Below are 17543 nucleotides of genomic sequence, written 5' to 3'. Positions count from 1 at the left end.
TAGGACTTATTCCTCAGTTCCTAGGCTAGTTGCTTCAAGGTTGAAGCTTATGCTTTTTTATTTTTAAGCTAGTTGCTTCAAGGTTGAAGCTTGAGCTTTCTCTTTCTTTAAGAAAAATATAAAAACATTAAAGAGATTAGTGATAGTAATAATCTCTCATAAAATTTTATCTACCTTAGTATTTATGTAAAAATGGTTGCCTTGGTGCTAAGAGCATCTGGCATGGTGTTAGTGTAACAATGTTTTTGGAGGTGTCCTCCTCCCCTCGATTCCCACACTTAAAAAAATAAAAAATCAAAAAATATCCCTTGCAATACCCAAAAAATAATGTTTTTTATATTAAAGGATATTCTTTCGCACTGAAATCTTTTGTAGAGTATGTACGTACATGCAAAACGAATAATGTAATATTTGTGATGTGAAAAAATTATTCAATCGAATATGGTACCAAAATATTTTTTATATTTCCATTAAATATATTCTATGAGATTTTCAAGAATAAGAATTTTTTTCTAAGGTTTCATTTTAGTATGTAATGATTAATAGTTGAAAAAGTCAATGAAATGGTGACCCTCCATATCCTCTCTATTTAAGGCAATCAAATGATGAGCCCCCATATGCTTTCTATTTGCATGCATTCACCCCTCCATATCCTCTCTATTTATAAGGCAATGAAATGATGACCCCCCATATGCTTCTATTTGCATGCATTCACCCATACCCTTTCTATTTAAGGTCTCACAATTCTCTATAAAAGGCCTCAAAGGACTCATTTAACGAGTAAAGAGGGAGAGAGAGGAGGAGACGGAGGGGGTGGCAGAAGTTGGAACTTATGCCTAAGGTTGTATTAATTAAATGCCACTAATGTGGCATTTAATTAATACATCATAAAAAAAAGAGTGAATATACACTTACAAAAAAAGTGTGAATATACACCTAAATTATTCAACCAATTAATACAGAAAAATGTATAATTTGATTATTGTTTGCGAATCAAACAAATTGTGGAATTGGAGTGATGTGACTTAGGGTTGAAGTTTTAGTGCGTAACTTTAAACCAATGATGATTGCCAAAGTAATTAGGCTTGTTGTCCCAACAAAGACAAAGCATTGGAGAGTAGCTTGGAGCGGTGCAAGGAGTTGTGATCCATCAATTGTTGGATCCTTGTGGTTGATATGTATGGAGTCACGTCTAGAGCTTTATCCTTTCTTTTTCCTCCCTTTCACATGTCACTAAGATTTTTTTTAAAAAATTAAATCATTTGTGGAAGTTTCGAATTCTTTAATAATTATCATCTTGCCTAATAAGTGCCCAAAACATTTGTGTGTACGTGCATTAAATAATTGAACGTGGTTTTATTTTAAATATCAAGGTTTGGAGTGGGTCGTTGCTTTGTTTTAGCTTTCTTTTGCGTGTCATCTTACTGCATGTCTTCGTTTTTGCTGCATCGCGACGTGTCCTCTTCTTCGTTTTTGTTGCATGGTGCTTCTGGACAAGGGTGACGCTGACTGCTTGTGCAGATGGCAGTCTTTCTAGAGACGGCCTAGTTCTGGAGATTATTTGATGCTCGTGGTTTCCACTGTGCTACATTCACCCATACCCTTTCCATTTAAGGTCTCACAATTCTCTATACAAGGCCTCAAAGGGCTCATTTAATGAGTAAAAGGAGGGAGAGAGAGTGGGTGGCCGTGGGGGAGCTCATGCCTAAGGTTGAATTGATTAAATGCCACGTCAATGGACTTTAATTAATACACCTACAAGAAAAGTGTGAATATATCATCTTGCCTATTATCCTTGGCAAGTAAATTGAGAATCTTCTAAAAATCATGAAGTTCCAGGGCCAAAAGCTTAGATGTCACTGAGTTGGCCCCTCTACCCTAGAGATCTCAAAAACCAAATTGGTACAAGAGAATCCACATTGCCAAGCACAAATGGCTCACAAAGAAACACTCAAGTGCTTGGCCACCCCTCCCACGGAGACTATCCACTTCATCTAGAGGGAGATCACTCTACAGATGCTGGGAACACTTTCAAAGACATTATTCAGCCTTTCTCCACACATGGAGCTTGAAGCCCTTCCTCACCCACACCGATAGTGGTATTGTTCAGCATTACCGCCCCCGCCCCCCCCCCCCCCCCCCCCCCAAGCGGCGGATTCAGCCTTCCCGAAAACAGCCAACCGTGGAGGGAGCATTCCATCCCCGTGCTATGTGCTACTATGGGTGTGCATCCACTGACTGACAATTACTGCTTATCAACATGCCACATGCAGCCAGATAGTATGCCCACACTTGGGCACACTATCTCCTTCTCTCTTTACCTCTCCAGCACAGATTTGTGATGAGATTTCAGCAGCCATATCAATCCTCTTCCTTGCCAAAGCACACTAATGCAAAGATTTCAGCCCGTGTTGTAAGCATCCAACAATGAATTACAAGTAGTTGAGAAAGGAAGGCTCTGACGATGTCATCTTTGCTAGTGTTCCAAGAAGTATACTTCTGCACCTACCTCAGTCAAACAGGAAGCACACATGAGGGCTTTGCACAAAACCTTGGCCATCAATCACCCTTACTCAGTGTATTGAATTTGGTACTGTAACCTTGACCTTAAGCACCCCTTACGCCATACCTTTTTGTTTTTTTAGCTTTTTTAAGGTTATCAACATCAGGTAAAATCAAACAACAACAATATGACAATTACAAAAAGCATTGACGAAGGAAGCCGATGGCTGCAAATGTGATCTGCTGGAATAGCCTAATGTGGCTGGCAGCTTGTAGTGCTGCAAGACCAACTACAAAAGAAAATATTACAATTCACGTAAGGAATGGATAGAATGTTGTGTTACCGCAAGATCAACTTACAAGGCTTCCAAGAGGATCTAGCTCATGTAGCCTGATCAATGTGACTAAGGTACAACTAAATTTTGAAGGTTAGCCTTGCCTTGCACATAATTCCAGATCATTTCTCCTTCCATGTGACTTCTTCGTATGCGAAAATTTCCACAAAGCTTTTTATCAACTGCCGTGTGATGGTGTCCTCATCTGGCAGTTCTAAAGGACTCTCTCGATGAAGAGAGGAGACCTGTTTGTCAGAGATCCCACAAGGAATAATGTGGGAATAATAACTGAGGTCAGGATTGATGTTGAAGGCCAAACCATGTGATGTGATGCCGCCTCCAGATATCCTCACTCCAATTGCACCTATTTTCCTGTTCTCCACCCACACTCCTGTCTCTTTTGCAATCCGCCCCTTTGCCTCAACCCCATAAAGAGCAGCCAACCTGATCATGGTATCTTCTAAGCCCTCCACATACCTCCTTGCTCCTAGTTTGGATTCGCGAAGTGAAATAATGGGATACAGGACAGCTTGATCGTGTGTCGCTTTCCAAGAGTAAAACTGGGTGGATGCTGGAGGGATATCAAAGTGTCAGGTATGATGCCCTGACGCCGCTGCTCTATGAGTTTGTTCTGCATTTCCAGAGCATCAGTATATTTTACCAGACCCATTTTCCAGACCTCTAGCGTTCTTTTTAGTGTCATCATCAACCATGGAGGCTGTTTTGCTGCATCAATGACCTGCACACATGTACAGTATGAGGTTAACTTCATAAAATTATCAGAAACATGTGGCAGAAAACAGTTATGGAAGTGTAACATGCTATATTGTAAAAAGATATATCATGCAAGATCCATAAAAGTTTAAACATATTATGTACACAGCTCTGATAAAGATTTAAATCACAATTTGGAAGTGCATATACAGACACATGGAGAATCCAAGGCATATTGGTACTTAACAAGATGCCCAGATGGCTGCAGCCAGCAACCCCTATCTGCCAGCCACATGAGGGTGGACAAAACTATCTCATTGGGTCTGTTGATTTGGTAACTGCCACAGTTCCAACTCCCATGCCCACAGCCAATCATTCTTACTTATCCTTCGACACAAAACAGCCCACAGCATTCTATACAACCTCCACTCACTTACTACCATAATGTCATGTGCAAACCACACTTGGATGCCACGTAGACATATCTGAACAAGAAGGTGCAGGACCTGGAGTGGAAACTCAGCCCAGTTCGGGACGAGTCAGCCAAGGTTCCACTCTACACGTCCAAGGTCAAGTGTGCATTGTCCTACATATGAAGCAATGCCAGTCCGTACCATGGTCCATGAGTCTCCCTCTGGAATGATGTCAGATGATCTGAGTATCTGGTTTGTGACAAAGTGCCGGAAATCTGTAGATGCATGTAGTATCGCATGTAGGAAAAGGGGCCAGCCTATAAGGCTACCCCAAAACACGGCTTAGTGCTCATGTAGTGGGCAAAATTCGTGTGTTTTTCCACCATTTCTCTCCATTTCCAAGCTCTCCATAGCCATACCCAACTTTCTAGGGTGTTTTCCAAGCTTCCAAGAGTGTTTCCAAGTGCTAATCACTCTCTTACTCACTCCCAATGACTGAAATTCAGCCAAACAGCTCTCATTTTTACTGTAATTTCTAGTCTTTTTGCTGAAAACCCTAATTTCAGCCTTCCTTTCTTAAGTTTGTCCGGTGTCCGGGAAAGGGTCCATCATGTGAAATAGAGCTAGGAGTGTCACGTGCATCCCGCACTTGGATGCCACGTAGACATATCTGTACAAAAGGTGCAGGACCTAGGATGGTAAACTGGTCCCATGTGAGCCCAGTCCGGGACGAGTCAGCCAAAGATCCATCTCAGTTGTCCGAGGTCAGGTGTGCATTGTCCTGCACAGGAATCCAAGGTCAGGTGTGCACTGTCCTGCACATGAAACAATTGCAGTCCGCGCTATGAGTCTCCCTCTGGAATGATGACAGTGATTCTGTGTATTTGGTATGGTACCAGATGCCAGATCACTGTGTAGTTAGTTAGGGTTTGCTTTTAGAACAAGGGGCCAGCCCATAGGGCTACCCCAAGTCTTAGTGTGGGCATGGGGATGGTGTGAAACCACCCCCATGAGGGCCAGGAAGGCCCTGGCTGAACCCGCCAGCCATGAAGGGGCTGTAGGACAGCCCTAAGGGCAGGCTAGTAGGGGAAGCCTACAGGCTGTACAGCCTAGTTATGGCTGTAAGGGCATGTATGGGGCAGTCCATACAGACTGCCCAGTCCCCAAACAATCTACAAATTGTGCCCAGCCCTTTATTAAATCATGCGCCTGATGCCCAGCCAGCCAGGAAGAGATGCGCAGCATTTATAGTATTTTATTCAGCATTAATACTGAATATTCAGTCGTGCGCAAAATTAAAGACAGCCAAGTGCAGTGTAGCTGGCCGACTGGTCATCCTGGAGTAGTATAAATAGGAGAGCCACAATTCATTTGTGTTATCTCATCATTCACCAAGTGCTCAAGCAAACGAGGGCTAGGACAGCCAAGAAGTTGCCAAAGCAAAGGGAAGGAGGACTGCAGGTCAAGGGCAGGGATTTCTCAGCCAAGAAAGGTCAAGGTTTTCTGTATTTTCTTTTTAGATTCACATCATTCTAATAAAGCAAATACACCATCCGTGGTGGGGGCCCTACAGAGGGTATTTGGGACCCAATACTGTGTCCTCTCCTCTCTCCCTCTCTCTCTCTCTATTTTCTGCACATCTTCATTCAGTTTTGTGCGTTAATTCCATCATGAAAAGTGTGCTGATTTCTGAGCATTGAAGTTACCGATCTTCTCCGAAGCTTCCGCATGTTACAGCGGTATCAAAGCCTACTTCAAGTGCAAAGATTCAACAAAGAAACCAGAATTTTTTCTCGCTCGTGTGGTTGGTTTCCAGACGCCGGTGGACTCCCCTTTTCGGAGTGACTCCCGTCCCTCGGAGGACGGTTGGTTTTTAGCCTCCGGACATCTCCCACACACACAGTGGATGGTCAAATTGCGCTCCGGAAAGGAAGTGCATTTTCCTGCTATGGCGAGCTTCAACGATGAGAGAGACCAAGAACCATGGGACCAGAGTGCACCAAGGGGCACCAGGCTTGAGTGTTACAGATATGTTCCAACAGATGATGCGAGCAATCGCAAACCAAACAACCAAGTTGGAAGAGCAGAAGGCGTAGATGTTGGCTCTGGAAGAGCGTACCCGTTCTCCAGCGTCGCATTTTCCATCTCCTCCTCCCTCTCCTTCCATATCCCAGATTCGAGATCCTGGACATAGGGACCCTCTCGAGGGGTCACGACCGCAACCGAGCTCTTTGCTTGAGTTGCAGTTGCGTGCATTGGAGATCCGACAACGACAAGACGAAGCCATGCGAAGCATGGAACACGAGCGTTACCTAGCAGCTTTGGACGCCAGATTGACACCGGCGGCGCCCTCGAATCATTTTCCCGAGAAAATGAACTTCAGTAAGTATAATGGTAAACTCGATTCCACAACTCTCTATTCATGGTTGCATCAGTTTGAAGCTTACTTTGCCGCAGTTAGAAAGACAGATACTGACAAAGTGATCTTAGCTAGTTGGTACTTGGAAGGTGAGGCCATTCCTTGGTGGACTCAGTGAGTTCATGTGCCCACACCAGATTAGGTATGGCAGCTTATGTGTGGGACGAGTTTGTCCGCGACCTTAAGCAACGGTTTCTACCGCCCACTACCTTGAGCGACTCGAAGACGAGTTCAGGGGAGCGCGTCAGAACACGCAACTAGTCCTTCAGTTTGCCAATAGAATTTCCACTTTATGTTTGCAATTAGGCTTATCTAATTCGGACAAGAAAGGGCAGTTTTTTATGGCCTTGACACGCAAATCCAATGGGAGGTGCGTATGTTTAGGCCAGCCACCTTTGAAGATGCACTCTCGCTTGCGCAGAGTGCAGAAATGAAGCATAATGGTGGCAAGCCCAAGACTTCCCAGCCGGCTTCTCCCAAGGCTATCGCCTCGGGGGGCAAAAGCCAGAACCATACGGGGTCTTCCCCAAGACAGAGCCCAGGAGCCTAGGGCTCCAAGAACTCGAACAATGCGTCTAAGCTTACTCCAGACCAAAAAGCAAAGGCAGGCAAGACAGGTGGCAAGTTGAGTGCTGAGGAGCTTTCTCAGTACAAGAAGGAGGGTAGATCGGCCCAGTGACCATTAAGTGTGAGCCAAGAATTCCGAACTTTCCGCTCATAAGCCATTTGCAGGCTAAGCGAGCAGTCAGGAAAGGCACACAATGTGCGATGATATACATCTAGACAGCCCAGATGGTGGCCAGTGCTTCCGAGAAGTACTCAGCTCTCCATGAAAAGTTCTAGAAGATTTTTCTTCGGGACAACCTCCCTCCCCAACTCCCCCCCCGCCCAGACCGGAGGACCACAAGATTGACCTCCTCCCAGGCTCAGAACCCCCGAGCAAGTTTCCGTATCGCCTTTCCAAGGCAATGGAATCGGAGTTGGACCGCCAACTCCAAGAATTGTTGCAATCTGGCTTCATCCGCCCTAGCGTGTCGCCATTTGTAGCACTGATCTTATTTGTCAAGAAGAAAGATGGGTCTTCCCGTTTATGTGTCGATTATCATGCACTCAATAAGCTAACTATCAAGAGTAGATCCCCGATGCCTCGAATTGATTATATTCTCGAGAACTGAATGGAGCAAAGGTGTTCTCGAAACTTGATTTAAAGAGTGGGTACCACCAGGTGAGGATTGTGATGGGGGACATCCCCAAGACAGCCTTCCGTACGGAACGGCGGGCCCACTATGAATTTGTGGTCATGCCATTTGGCTTGACGAACGCCCCAGCTACTTTCAACCGCATGATGATGCACGTTTTCTGGGATTTGATTGGAAAGTGTGTGTTCATATTTATGGATGACATACTGGTATTTTCAGCTACGGTTGAGCAGCATGACATTGGAGAAAGTCCTTAAGTTGCTGGAAAGCAACGAGCTCTACGTCAATGAAAGAAGTCGGAATTTTATATGTTCCAGGTACATTACTTGGGATACATAATTAGTGCAGAAGGCATTCGACTTGATCTGGCTAAAGTAGCCGAGATCGTCAATTGGCAAATACCTCAGACAGCCTATGACATCAGATCCTTTGCGGGTATATGCCAAGCATACTCCACCCACATAGACAAGTTTTCTGATCTCTCGGCAGATCTCACCGATCTGCTAAAGGGTGTGAAGACAAGAAGGCAAAAGATTCGAATGACTCCACGAGCGTTGGAGGCATTCCAAAACCTCAAGGTGGCTTTATCAGCAGCGCTTTGTTTAGCACTTGCTGCGTGGGACGAACCATTTCAAGTGATCACCGATGTGAGTAACATCGCAATTGGAGGTGTTACAACAGAATGGTCATCCAATAGCTCACATGTCTCGTAAGTTATTGCCCGCAAAAAAGAATTACTCAGTCTACGATCGTGAACTCCTAGCAGTTATACAGGCCTTGAAACATTGGAAACATTTTCTTTATGGCCGTGACTTTGAGGTTCACATTGACCATTAGGCATTACGCTAGATTCAGATAATGCCAAGTGCACAGTGGAGTGATCGACAACACCGCTGGAGTCAGATATTTCAACAATTCAGTGATATGATTGAGTACCTTCCAGGAAAGGCCAATCCTGTGGCCGATGCTTTGAGCAAGAAGGGACAAGTGACTTCGATTTAGACCACTAGACTCGATCTTGTTGGTACAGGACTAGATGACATGAAGCACACGTACGCGGATTCCAAGGAATTTGGTACGCAATGGGAACAGGCATTGGATGCCACAAGACCATGCCACTTTCTGATACACGACGGTTGGCTTTTCTACAAAGGCCGATTGTGTGTCATGAAGCTGTTCAGGGCAGCTCTTCTCCATGATGCCCATGACGCCATTATTGGTGGTCATAGGGGTATGAATTCGACTCGAGAAATTGGAACGGCAATATTATTGGCCCAAGATGAGGCGAGATGTGTTTACATATGTACAACACTGTGATATTTGTCAAAAGGTGAAATCTCCTCATGGAAAGAAGATAGGGTTGTTACAACCCTTACCAATTCCTGAGAGTCCTTTCCAAGATATTTCGATGGACTTTGTCACGAATTTGCCTCCCAGTCCGAGTAAGCATAATATGCAGTGCTTAACTATTGTTGATAGATTTAGCAAGTTTGTTATGTTTATTCCTTGCAGGGCTAAGGTGACCGCTGAGGATGTTACCCAATTGTTCATTCAGTATCCGATTGGTGGGATTCCTAGGACCATAGTGTCAGACCATGATGCCAAGTTTACCAGACATTTTTGAAGGGCATTGTTTGATAACTTTGGTACTAAGTTGAATTTTTCCAGTGCATTTCATCCACAAACGGATAGCCAGACAGAGATATACAACCAGTTGGCCTTTGGTGATTTTCATCATAAATGATTTGTATGCATAAAAGATATTTTTTAATTAAAAGTGTGATTTTCATTCATAAATGATTTTTATGCATAAATGGATGCATAAAAATGGATGGATGCATAAAAGAAATTCTTTCATATTAAAAGAGTGATTTTCATCATAAATGATTTTTATGTGATGATAAAATTATGACTTTCATAAAAATTTTATTTTATTCATAAATAGATGCATATAGAATTTTTATATTTAAATAAGAGTTCTCTTTAATCCTCTGTTTAAATTCTGTAAAAATTGGAAAAATAAATAAGTAGATAATCCGTGAGAGGAAAGTCTACCGTTTCATATTCACTAAGATGGTAATGAGAAAATTCAATGAAACTATCAAAGTCAGAGATCGAGATAAATGATTATTTTATTCCTCATAGGAAATTCATGTTTAGTTTAGAAATTTGTAAGCAAATATTCAATGAACGAAATTTAAAAAAAGAGAAATTGAAATATTACCTTCGAGAAAGATAGTTTAGGAAGAATCTTTCGAGACTCAAACTCTGATTCAGACTATTGACCAAGACCTAATTCCTTTGTCAGTTTCAATCAATGACGATGTGCCCAGTTTAGGAAAAATGCACTCCACCAAATCTGAAACTAAGTTAAGACTTTTGATTTTGATCTGAGGATCAAGTGACCAGAATTCAAGGAATTTTGTTTGGAATTCAGACTTGGATCTAGAAGTATTGGGATACGGATTTAAGATTTATTCATGGTATTCAAACAAAATCAAAACTGAAAACTTGCATAGAAACCCTGTTTTCTTAAAGGACTGTCTTACGCCAGATTGCTCGAGGGAGCATTTGGCATATGTGTTTATCTAAGGGAAGTTCGGTTGCAACAGCTGGTGGGGAGTGTTCAAGGGACAGCTCACACGGCAAAAACCTACCCAGGTCTTGACCAGCCTGAGTATGGTGAAAAATGGTGTGCTTCCGGTACGATGGGCGAGCCTGGCCGACGAAGTGATCCCTGAGTAAAGTACCAGGACACCTAAAGAGGATCCTGGAGGGTTCTGAATAGGCGATGCACGGGCTTGCGGTGCTTAGGACACCCATGCGTATGTCGAGGAAGATATATATATGTATGTTGACAGAATGATTATTGTAATCTATTACTAGATCTCATTGCTGACCAGCTGGTCCCAACGGAGAATCCAGAGTGGTACTGTTTTTGTGAAACAAGGGATTGAATGGAAATTTTGAGTTATGAAATCTGTGACCATTTCTATTTTGTCAATGTAATTTTTTTAAAAAGTTTTAAAGAGGAGTGTGTGCGTATCTGTTTTCTAAAGCTAAAGTTAAGAAAGACATTCAATTATGGGTGGGTGAGTACTTGTTTGGTTCTATCGATTCCAGTGGTAGGGTGGTGGCTAACCCATGGGCCGGATGGGGTCAGGCTGGGGTCAGGCTGGAATCAGTGGAGTTTTAAACCATGGGCCAGATGGGGTCATGCTGGAATCAGTGGAGTTTTAATAATCAAACTGAAAAATCTTAGGATTACACTAGGATTCGAGTAATTAGTTAATTCTTGATAGAATTCTCAATTGTGTGGATCAACAGCTGTGCCTGATCTTGATTAGGAAAAAAGCGTTGAATTGCTCAGATGATCAAATTATATCAACGATAGTTTCCTTCTATTTGGTTTATTCAGGTGAAGGATAGTTTAAGTTCTCGTTAAGAAAATTCAAAAAGGTGGAATCGTCCCCGCTTTCCGGGCATGGGGAATTTTCCCGGTTTCGGTTATCGGAGTGACCACCAGCCTAGTCTTGTGCCCAGACATTCAAGGGCAAGGCCCCGAGTGAGAAACCTTGCCTCGCGCATGAGGGGGCTGCTTCCACTATCAGCAGTCCGGCACGTGGAGGGGGCAGTGGGATCTCATAGTCCAAGCTGAGCTACTCCCCTCGTAGAAGTCACCACCTCCTATACTTGAAGCGAATGCACAAAGTTTGTCTACAATGAAGTACCTGTCATAAAAAACAAACATAAAAACAACAACAACAATCGACAATCGGTGTCTTGCAATGAAGTACTTATGAATAAAAACTATAAACAATCAACAACTATGAAGTTTATGGAATGAAATCGACGATCGGGGTGTCTTGCAATGAAGTACTTATGAATAAAAACTATAAACAATCAACAACTATGAAGTTTATGGAATGAAATCTGACATTTCTCTATTTTTTAATGTTATGGGCTCTATTATTTTATTGTCCTAAGAGATTTGGGCAAAGATATGACAAACAGATCCATGTTACATGGATCTAGAATCCCAGCTCTCTCATTGGTCAAGCCAATCTTTTTTTATTCACTCCTTAAGGGGCAAAATGGAGAGTCCATATTTCTCTTAATGCTCGCCTCTTTTTCTTCTTGCCACCTTGAGCACCCATATGTGTGACATACATACATATATGTATGTATGTATGTGTATACATACATACATAGATACATACATGTGTGTGTGTGTGTGTGTTTGGCTTGCATGCAAGACAAGAAATAACGCATGTTTGCCTGACATCACACATATACACACACTATATATGTTTATATGTAAATCTACATATATACATACATACATACATATGTGTGTGTGTGTGTATGTGTGTATGTATAACCCAAAATATTATCTCGAGGGGTTCACTACTATAAATAAACCCTTTGTATCATGTGCGTTCAAGGCCTATTTTTAAAATCCCCTACTATTTGTAAAATTTTCATGAATAAAACATACCCTTTTCTATTTAACGTGTGAATAGCTCCTTTAAACAGTACCCTTTGGTATGTAAAAAATGTGTTAAAAAGAGATTTTAAATATCCCTTCCATTGAACCCACGTTCTACGCTTACATATTTATGAGTGACCCCCCAAGAAAATTATATTATTAAAGGAGGAACTTCTTTAAAATATACATGTTTTTGTGTATTATTTCTTTTTAATTTTCATGTTTTGTAATTACATGTGTTTATATACATATCACATCTACATATATGTCATCCATCTACTTATTTATGTTAACATCTTACTATATATGTATGTATGTATGATTGACAGAGAGACTTGGATTTTTTTGAGCAAATGAGGAGCACTCTTTCCTTTCAGAAAAGAGTGAATTTGGCTACAAAGTTCGAGCTTCACTTTTTTTTATAGTGGATGGGTTGGGGCATGGTGGTGAGTTGAAGTTGCTGGATGGGATGATGTTTATGAAATTATTATACGTTTAAAGCCAGAAAAAGTAGATGAAAATATTATGGTAATATATATTAAAGAAAGTCTAGTGAAATAGACTATAATGTCTTTGGTGATAGAGGTCAAGTACAACAAGTATTTGATAAAGTTATTAAATGTATTCCATATCATACGTTCGTTAGAAAATAAATATGGGTGTGTTCTTCTTTTGTGACCATTGGTGCTAGAAGGTCTCTTTTAGAATTTGAATAGTTTGTAATTTATATATTTATATATTTACATATTGTCTTTGTCTCTCTCATTCTTTTCTTCTACTCTCTATGTTGCTCACTATAAAAAAGATCATGATTGTTATTTAATATAAAGTTTAATTATGTTTTATGCAAAGATATATCATTAGATATTTTAAAGTTGATCTACAAAATTAATAAATTGTCAGATACAATCTTTTTTAAGGAGATGCCACAATTGGATATTTTTGAATAGCATCGATACCAACCTAGCCCAAAATGGGAAGTGCATGGATTTGAGATGGGATGTTGCTAATCCATGATAAATTTATATAATGTTAGATCGCTATAGGCTAGATGACAATATTAAGATCCTCTTAATCAAAGAGGTATTCGGATTACTAGATGGATTTTATATTGTGGTGGGTAGTAGATGTAGGAGCTCCGAGGAAAAGTGCTTCATTTTTAGGAAAATACTGAAGTGCATTATGATAAGGAGAATGATCAAAATAATGATGCAATAATCTTTGAGATTATTACTGGATGTCTCTCCTCTCTCTCTCTCTCTCACACACACACACACACACACACACACGTAATACGCAAATAGTCACTCTTGCCTTTTTTTGTGTATTTGGTGTGAAACATAGCTAGGAAAGTGTGAGAAAAATAGAGAGACCATAAGTTTTCTGTTGTTTTTGTTTCTATGTGTGGTTGTGTATATAGGCAAGCACAAGGACGCTAGAAAATTTGGTGGTTTCGAATATCATTCTCTCTTCAACTTGAGGTTAGTTTTATTGTTGCCCTTTTTCTCTCTATCTATTTGTGTGTTTGTTGTTAATATGTGATGCATAGATAAAAAGATTTATTTATGTTCATATGTTTGATTAGCTGAGAGAGAGAGAGAGAGAGAGACTGCATATTAAAATAATTTTTATATCTCTTTCTATCTCATTGAGTGTTTTAATATTGAAAATTTGTATGGAAAATGTGAATGTAATAACGCTTACAAACTATTGCAGACATATGCGATCTCATTGGCAAGCTTGATGTGGTTTTCAAAAGGTAATAATGTGAATGTAATAACGTTTACAAACTATTGCTTACATATGCGAGTGATATTGGCAAGCTTGATGTGGTTTTCAAAAGGTAACAATATCTCATATGGAGGTGGAATACATGATGCTAACCCCATGAGACAATTTGTCGAATGGTGGAACAAGAAGATAGAGATAAGGTATGAGGAGAAGATGTTAAAACCCATACCCAATGAATCATAACAGCAGCAAAGAAATATGCCTTATTGTTAAAGCATGTTATGAGAACTCAACAGTAAGAGAACATCGTGCATACTGGTTGAGAACTCAAGAAAGTTCATACCCAATGAATCGTAGTAGAACAGAAAGATACCTTATAATGAAATCATGTTATGAGAACTCGACAGTAATAACGAAACATCATGCAAGCTAGTTGGGAACTCATGAAAGAATTGGTAGAAAATGGAAAGATGTGACGATGCTAATGCTTATTAGATGTAGAAAATAATTTTGTTGTTACTTTGCTATCGCAAAGCATGAGGCAATCCAATGATGCTAATGCTATTATCCATGTATATAAGTTTGAGTATGCTACTTTTATTTTTGTTGATAGATTACGCCCTCTTATCATGGATAGCAGCTATCTTATCTCTTATCATACTTGTGTATAAAAGCGTGAAGTGTATTCATACTTCACTTCACTCCACTTTCCTCTCTTTGCTTCATTCCACTCTCCACTTCACTTCACTTCACTTTACTCTCATCATGGATAGGAGCTATCTTATCTCTTATCATACTTATGTATAAAAGTGTGAAGTATAGTCATACTTCACTTCACTCCACTTTACTCTTTTTGCTTCACTCCTCTCTCCACTTGACTTTACTCTCTTTGCTTATGACTCCTAGGATAGTATGGCTTGCTCAAAAAAGTCTTCTCGTAGAAACCCAACTAAGATACACTCGAAACCTCACTCCTTCTAATCTTCTCAATGAAGCTAACAGTGAGCATAGTTAATTCGATAATGTTCCTTCTTCTCAACATCCAAGAGCTCATCCAACTGAGAGAGCTCCACCTCCTCCAGCTCCTAGGTGCCCTCCATGACCACCTCATAGAAAATGAAGATGGAGACTGAGTACAAGAGATAAAGAAGTACCAAAAATCCACAAAGTTGACTATACAAAGGCACCTTTTGCAAGGTTGCTCAGGGAAGTGATGCAAGAACTTTAGAGGTCATCCTGGAACAGGTTCTATCCGCTATCTCTGTTAATCATGGCTTGCCCAAGCATTAATGGCTATCTTGATTGTAGCAACTAAAGATTATTTGGTGGATTTGATGCATAATTGCCAACTAGCAAGAATTCATGCCAAGCGTATCACCCTCAAAGACAAGGATTTATGGCTCATCACAACAATTCTGATGCTTCAATCTTAGCCTTAACATGATGTGAGAACTTGAAGATGCTAGTGTATTATTTAGCATGATAAATGGTATGCACACTAAATCAAGCTTTGTACTTTTAGTACTCTTTTAGCATTTTCTTGTATTTAATTTATGCCCTTGCACCTTGTACTCAGATTTGGACTTTGTACTTTTCTTATTGTAATGTTATGATTTTGCTTTTTGTAGTGATAATGACTTTTTACATTAAGCTTATCAATTCGTAGTTTTATTATTGTTATGATCTTGTACTTTTCTTATTGTTATGTTTTTTTTTTTTGTAGTGATAATGATTTTTTGCATTAAGCTTATCGATATTCTTGCCCTAGTCCATTAAAAAAATAGATATTCCTAAAAATTGACACACTTTAACATTATGTAAATTTTGTTTAAAAAATCACTTGCGTAGCCAAAATTTTATGCAGACGTCTCATCAGGCACCAAAATATCCAAGAATTCAAACTTTATCAGAATGTGACACAACTTGATGTGTGAGTTGATGAGGCCATATAGACCACCCATAACAAAATTGGCATGATGTGAGGCCTGTGATTCCCCCAACCAAAGGCTCATGTGTGCGGGCCTGGAATTGTAGATCTAGGTTCCCACACATGAGCCTTCAACTAGAGACCTCATAGGCCTCAAACCAACCCAACTTTTTTTGGGTGGGTCTCTAGTGCCTGGACTACACACACCTCAAATTTCATGTGATTCTAATAACTTTGAAAAATTGAAACTTAATTTGGCATTTAATTAAAAAGCGGTTAAAATTTACTTAAGTTGAGTTTACAAACATAAGCTAGCCTCATTTCACTTAATTTTTTATTTTTCATTTTTTAGAAGTATGGTTTGCATGAAGTAGATAGCAAAGATAGTGATGCCTCCAAAGTGAGAAGACTAATTCCTTCACAGCACAATTGATGATGAGACCGAGCTCGAGCGCAATCCCTAGCCCAAGCCTGAGCCCTAGCTTGAGCCTCCCATCCCAAGTCCTAGCCACAACCCAAGCCCTAGTCACAGAGGGTAACATTGCAAGTATCAATGAGACAAGGCACTGTCACCTTGTACCTCAATAGATAAGGTTTTATTAGAAGATAGTACACAACCATTTGGGCTCGCCTAGCTACCAACTGCCATATCATTGGTCAACATAAGCACTAAAGGCATTATAGGTGGAAACACAAGCATACTTAGTGGATATGTTTAGTGACAATTTGTTAGGCGCTATCCATGCAAAGAGGGTGTGACCATCTCTGACAAGGACATGCAATTAGTTCAATATATGTAAACATGGAGGGATACTACATAAAATAACATTGGCATGTAGATACATCAGGTATATGTAATTGTGTACCTTTGTAAACAACAATATGTAGCTCCGAAATTATGATGAATATAAAAATATCTTATATGCTCCTTAATTATTTGTTTTGATTGTGTTTTTTAATAATTTAATTTCAATGTTTTAATTTCTATTTAATTAAATTTTTAATTATGTTGAATTAAATGGTACTTTATCAATTGCAAAATAAATACATCAAGTGTACAAGTGAATTTTTGAACACACAAAAAATTGATTGAAACACTTATAATGCTAAACAAATACATCTAAGCGTAAAATGTAAAGAATAATTAAGAAGCAAGATTTTCATCACATCAAAAATTAGATGAAATCCAAATTTTTAAGTACATCAAAAAGGCTAAATCCCTCCTTGGCTTGCCAAAATATGGAGGAGGGGCTTTCATAGTAGGAAGCAAAATTGCCTCACCCTCAATAATATAGCGATCATCTATCCCAACAAAATATGTCCAACTGCCACAAGTATTTGTAAAGAACCCCCCCATTTCTTTGAGAAGAGATATAATAACTTAGAGCATTGCATGAGAATGACCTTCTCTAAGCTAGACATCATGGGGATAATCTTGAAGGCAACAACCTTGGTTCGTGCCTTCAGCTTCAAAAAATTGTATGAACTAGATAGGGAGCATTTCTTATGGAATATAACAATGTTGTCATGTACTCTTTTAGGGTTGAGTATTGAACTCTTCCTTGACTTCCAAATCTACCGGATTGCCTAGATGAGAACTTATCAAGGTACAAAAAATTTTGCAAACCAAATATGAAAAAATATATAAGTATAAATGCATGCACATGTAAAAACAATAGTTGTACGCAAAAAAAAAAGATTGTTAAATGTTTTTAATTAAAATGCAACCACACTTGACATGCATGCTCCTTGTGGCCTATAGATGCCATACATAAATTTTAAGACTGATCGAATCCCTATAGGTACCCCAGCCA

At 40.0% G+C, this 17543-nt stretch overlaps 1 pseudogene; it reads right to left on the bottom strand.

The window, feature by feature from the left end:
• Positions 1–2609: 2609 nt before the first annotated feature.
• Positions 2610–3575, bottom strand: LOC147605397 (octanoyltransferase LIP2, mitochondrial pseudogene; annotated as a pseudogene).
• Positions 3576–17543: the final 13968 nt, after the last annotated feature.

This window comes from Cibotium barometz, chromosome 59, assembly GCF_041138505.1.
Source record: "Cibotium barometz isolate CiBa-2024 chromosome 59, ASM4113850v1, whole genome shotgun sequence".
NCBI lineage: Eukaryota > Viridiplantae > Streptophyta > Polypodiopsida > Cyatheales > Cibotiaceae > Cibotium > Cibotium barometz.
Note: the sequence above shows the minus strand (reverse complement) of the source record. Positions and strands in the feature narration are given on the sequence as shown.